Source organism: Electrophorus electricus, chromosome 8, assembly GCF_013358815.1.
Source record: "Electrophorus electricus isolate fEleEle1 chromosome 8, fEleEle1.pri, whole genome shotgun sequence".
Classification (NCBI taxonomy): Eukaryota; Metazoa; Chordata; class Actinopteri; order Gymnotiformes; family Gymnotidae; genus Electrophorus; species Electrophorus electricus.
Genome location: NC_049542.1, coordinates 3,648,632 through 3,654,225, shown reverse-complemented (window position 1 = coordinate 3,654,225; position 5,594 = coordinate 3,648,632). Strand labels below are relative to the sequence as shown.

The following is a 5,594-nucleotide window of genomic DNA, read 5'->3' as shown; positions in this document are numbered from 1 at the left end:
CAGTACATACACACCATAAAGTAAAACACAATTACAAGGGGAAAGTAAAATTTTTTGCATGAACATTACTGCAACACACATGCTGTATATACTGTAATACATAGAAGATAACAAAATAGGCTTGTAATAATGAAACAGAAATTAGGGTGCATCTTGTCTCCTGCAAGGGTTTGGCTACAAGATCTTATCAACATCACAGGTGATATCTCTGGTCAGGCAGTGAGGGAAGTACCACCTGGAGTGACGTATCCACCCCTGACATACTCCATCATCAATGTCACCACAAGCTTCCTCCGTCACCTGGAGAAGAGGTATGTGTATATGGGGTTGGCGATCATGGACCTTCCACCTCCATGCTAAAAAGGGTTGTGTTTCAGAAAAGCTGAGCAGGAGTCCAGTCTAATCTAAGTCACTACACTATGGTCAGTATCCCTGAGCAGCACATGAGTGATGTCACAATGTGTGCAGCCATTAGCCAGAATGATGTCATTTATCATCATGTCACTCTTGGTCCCTACAACTGCCCACGTCATCACCTTCCTCCATACACTACACAACACACTCATTCCCCATCACCAGGGGACTGGACCAGAGCAGTCCAGGTTTGTTGTTGTCTGCAATAACAAGTTTCTGCCAGGCTGCTCTGGTACACACTGAACACTCATGATGTGTTGTGCTTCACCTTCCACTACTCTCCATTCCTAAATCCTGTTGAGTTCTTTTCAGCATGGAGGTGGAAGGTCCATGATCACCAACCCCACCTACACATACACCTTCTCCAGGTGATGGAGGAAGCTTGTGGTGACATTGATGATGGAGCATGTCAGGGGTGGATACGTCACTCCAGGTGGTACTTCCCTCACGGTCACAATGACCGGATTTAGAACCTCTGTGCCAGCTGAGCTGTTTTTAAAAAGAAACACGTGATCTGAGCGAGTCGTGGTTTTGGTCCTTGTGGTTTTAACCAGCAATTTTTAGTATTAAGTGTAATGGCTCATATCAAAGGCACAGTCTAATTATAACTGATCACCCAGGCTCTGTTTAACTGGCTTGTCAAATATCTTTCAAATACATAATAAATAGAATAATACAAATATTTACACTTTATTACATTTTATATTTACACTTTATATTTACACTCTATTGCTGATTTTATGTATTTATGCTGTGTGATGTTTGCTGTATTTATGTATTTTATGTTTATAACGTGTCATGGCTACACTATAAGTAGCGTATGCAGTTTTTGTCCACCAATAGACTGGCTGTGTTACATGGCTGCTTTAACGGTAAGTTGTCAACAAGGAGGCTTTTTCAGCCTTCTGGTGGTTTCTCAAGCCTCATCTTTCTTCCCCCACAGACACCCCCACACTGAAACCACAACATGCATGTCTAGTTCACAGAGGCACCAGGGGCCCTGTGGGCTCTGTGAAACTACACAATGAAAAAACAGACCTCAGGTGTACTCAGGACTCACAAGACCCCACATTACTGTAGTGAAGTCCTTTTGGACTTCAGTGAAGTACTGCTGAGAGATTTCTGGACTGATCTCTGGAGTCAGTGTGTGTCCACAGTGGTAGTGGAGTTCTGGGTGTAGAGTTGTCAGTGTGTGCTGGTGTTTCCTTAGTGACAATGCTGCTGAGTTTGTGTCTTCTCTTCACTGAAAGTGAGTGTGAAATTCTCTTTTAATGCTGAATTGCATGAAATTGTACATTTATTTGTTAATGTTAATAAAAATGTTATTTAAGCAAGCTGACTTTTTTTCAGGTTGAACTGGAAAAATGTTTTGCTTAACAAATAATTATTAAATATTTCTGCATATCTTATGATTCCATCTTATGAAGTCTGTGTACTTTTTTATATATTTAAAATATAATTGTCCTATATTTCCTGTTATATGTTTCTATAGGCTACACTGTAAAGAGTAGAAGACAATTACATGTTATTGCTTTAGTATGTTTTTGTCTCCATGTGCTTTTGTATGTTTTAGTTTCTAGCTCCTCCCCTGCCCTGCCCCTTGACATGTGTCTCATGTGAGTTTTGTCTCTTACCCCTCCCAGTAATTGTTCGCAGATATTCCCTGTTTGTCTACTGCTGAATAAATACCCTAATGCTAATGTCTGCAGTCATGGTCAGTGTATGACCCTACTTTCATGTAAATACTTGTCATGAAATAACTCAGCTCAGTGAATACATCAAATATAACATACAGGCTCCACTTTTACAGCAGTGTTCTTAATCTATTAGTGGTGTGAGAAAAATATGGTTTGTGGACTAAATTGTGGTAGAAAAGTATTTGATATGTGTATGGCATCTTAATGTGAATATGTGCAGTTTTTAAAGTCAATAAACATTTTGCTCTCAAAACACCTTATGACGCCCCAGAAGAAGAAGGAGACTGTTCTGGTCTGAGAGCTCAGGATGTCTGCTGTGGTTTCATTTCTCACAGTTCCAACCAGTGGGCAGTGGATACCAGATCAGAGTCTAAAGCCCATTTTAGACCAGAAGTGACAACCGTGCTGCTTCGACACCTCTGCAGCTGAGCTGTGGTCACACACTCACAAGCTCACTTTCCTTCTAGTCTATTTCTTGCCTTATGCCATGACAGGCTTATCAGTGGTTTCTAGCTAGAAATAGTACAAAATACTACATTTATTCTGTAAAGTGTAGTTTAATAATCAAAACAGCACAACTCTGACTGCTGGGTCTATTCTAATGTGAAATTGGAATAAAGGATGATGTTTTAAACACAGACTAAAACTAGGACTAGGCTCCAGTGTGTTCTCAGTGGCAGGTCTAGTTTGAATTTAATTTAGTACAAAACAGGTTTAGTATGAGTAGGACTGGTATGGTTACTGATACTTTGCATAATATTGTGTACTGTGAGGAGAGATGTCAGTACTTCACTGAGAAAAGGGACTGCTCATATACTACCCAAACCATGTCTATGTTCAAAGGCTGATTAATAGAGTTTATCAAAGTTCAAATAGGTTCTTATTGTGAGTAATGCAGGTTTTTGTTGTTTGTTTTTGACTCATTCAGTAAATTCAGAACTTCACATTACTCACAAAAAATCTTAAAGAACTTTTCTGCATAAGCAATGGTCCACAACAAATTATTGTGATGTGGAAACTGAAAAACCAAACAAAAAGCAGGTCCTCTCACTATCTAAAAATTCTTGAATGTGTGTGTGTGTGTGTGTGTGTGTGTGTGTGTGTGTGTGTGTGTGTGTGTGTGTGTGTGTGTGTGTGGGTGTGTGTGTGTGGGTGTGTGTGTGTGTGTGTGTGTTTGCATGCTTATAGTCTCTGGAGACATAAAGCAGACAGCATTCTGTAGTGACAGTGCATAATAGTTCAAAGTATATTTACCAATAAAACAAATTTGATACAATGAATAAAATATTAAGTACACAGGACATCATAAGATAGTGCAAACATAAAATATATAAAGTCATGAAAAAGTAATGCAAAAATTTGTATGAGCGCAAGCTTTGAGGTGATTAACTCTATAAACTGAATTTTAAAACTATAAACTTAGAAAGAGGAGTTTGAGAATAAGAGTGAGGGGATAATATGTCTGTTTGTTTCTCTCCTCTACATCAGACTCCACCCCCTTTGCTTTATAATGAGCATGTGTGTCTCCTATATGGTTTCACAGATGCAGCATCATGGTCAGTGTGGGGTTGTGGGATACATCACAAAGGAAGAAACAACCAGAGTCCTCACAGGTCAAAGGACATGATGGCACTGTGTGTGGTTTTGTATGTCTCCGTAAAGCTGGTGATGTGAACTTGAAAAGAAACATAAGAGCTGTGGCCAAGTTAATTTGTTCCCAGTTCCTCTCTGCTGGGTGGACATTAGGGTCTGGAGTACTGAAGTAATGCTGTGAGAGTTCTGGAGTCAGTGTGTGTCCACAGTGGTAGTGGAGATCTGGGTGTTGAGTTGTCAGTGTGTGCTGGGAGGTCAGTGGTGTTTCCATTGAGACAAGGATGCTCAGTTTGTGTTTTCCCTTTACTGTACATCCTCTCACTAAAGGTGAGTGACATGAAACTGTATATATATGTGCTAATCTAAAAATGTTATTAAAGTGAGTTGAATCATTCAAGATTTATTTGGCCGAATTAGAATCATACCCTTGGCTAGTCTTAGAATGAAAAATATGATTAAAAGGTCCAGAATGCAAACAGACTATATCTTTGCATGAAGTAAAGTTTATTAATCAAAAATAAATAAAAAAGTAAAAAAATATTTCAGAAAATGAAAAGACAGGTTGGGGAAAATGAAGGGAAAAAAGAAATACAAAATAAATTGGTAAAAAGAGCTGGGAAAAGTTAAAGAGTAGGGCTAATTTTGTTGGAGCGCCTGGCACAGGACAAGGTGCTTTTTATAGCCTGCCACGCTCGTCTGAAGAAAATGCGTACTCTCTTCAAGTTCTGGCATTCTGAGCCTTTATATTTGAAATAAAAGTAGAATTTTTAAACTGGTGTCCATGGAGTGGATGTATGTACACTCTGATAATTGATGTGGTGCTTTGATGCTACTCACCAGCTGGGGTGTTCTCCACTTTGACTGCCTCTGTAAAAGATTCCGCTACTCCACCCAGATCCTCTCTTACATCTACAGATGTTTTTTTTCCCCAAAAGAATCAATAAAAATGTAATTACATAATAAAGTACAGGCACATATTTAAAGAGAACAAACATCATGTCCTACTGTGTGTTCTTAATGGAAAGCTAGATTTTTTCAAGAAAGTACATCTGCACCTTCTACATGGGCGCTGTGGTCCAAAGAGCAAATCTCTCCCATTGACTCTGTGATCATAAAGTATTCAGCAGATCTGCTCGGGATGGTACGAACCTTCTTACAGTCCTCCTGTTTCTTGGGTGAGAAATGAGAAATAGTGATGAATTGTAAAGGAAATGAATCATCCATTGACCCCACCTGGGCAGTGGAAACTCCACTAATGGACAGCATATTTTGGGCTACCATCTGTACAAGTCAGGAAAGTGTGAAGGCTAAATAAATAAAACTGTGGATACAGTGTATATAAATTTTTATTAAAATTATAGTAAAAAATGATGTAGACGCTTACACTTTCTCCCAGATTGGCCGAGTAATGCTGCTTAAACCCAGCAATGGTAGCAGGGTCTCTATGACTCTTGTGTCTTCTGGTAATGATATTAATTAATAATGAAGTTGTCCCTTGGCATCTAGAAAGGACAGAAGAAAGTTCTATTGTATTGAACGATAATAAAGCCGTTTTATTTCTTTTAAAAAGTCAACATTTGTATGTTTTTGGACAACTAAAAAAAATACATTTTTGAAAATTAAAGACTTATTTCTAAGAGGTAATTGAATTTGAACTGAAAATTAGGCTTTGATTACAACACAATTTTCTATAAAACAAGGCTTATTTTACATGCATTTGTGCACAGGATTAATTTTGTAGCCTAGTTTCATAACTCTATGGAAATGAGAAATCAAAGCCTATAGATTTTATTGTTTAATATAGTTATATAACAGAACAAATGGCCAACCTTAGCTCAATTTCTTCTACAAATGTTAAAAATGTGAATCAAAGTTTGCCTGTTGTCCGAC

The 5,594-nt window shown here is 38.3% G+C and overlaps 1 long non-coding RNA gene across 1 annotated transcript; it reads right to left on the bottom strand.

The window, feature by feature from the left end:
- Positions 1-4,431: 4,431 nt before the first annotated feature.
- LOC118241882 lies at positions 4,432-4,822 on the bottom strand. Its single transcript, XR_004776392.1, has 3 exons — positions 4,760-4,822; positions 4,542-4,613; positions 4,432-4,443 (listed from the first exon to the last, which is right to left on the bottom strand). It is a non-coding gene; the product is annotated as an uncharacterized LOC118241882 (long non-coding RNA).
- Positions 4,823-5,594: the final 772 nt, after the last annotated feature.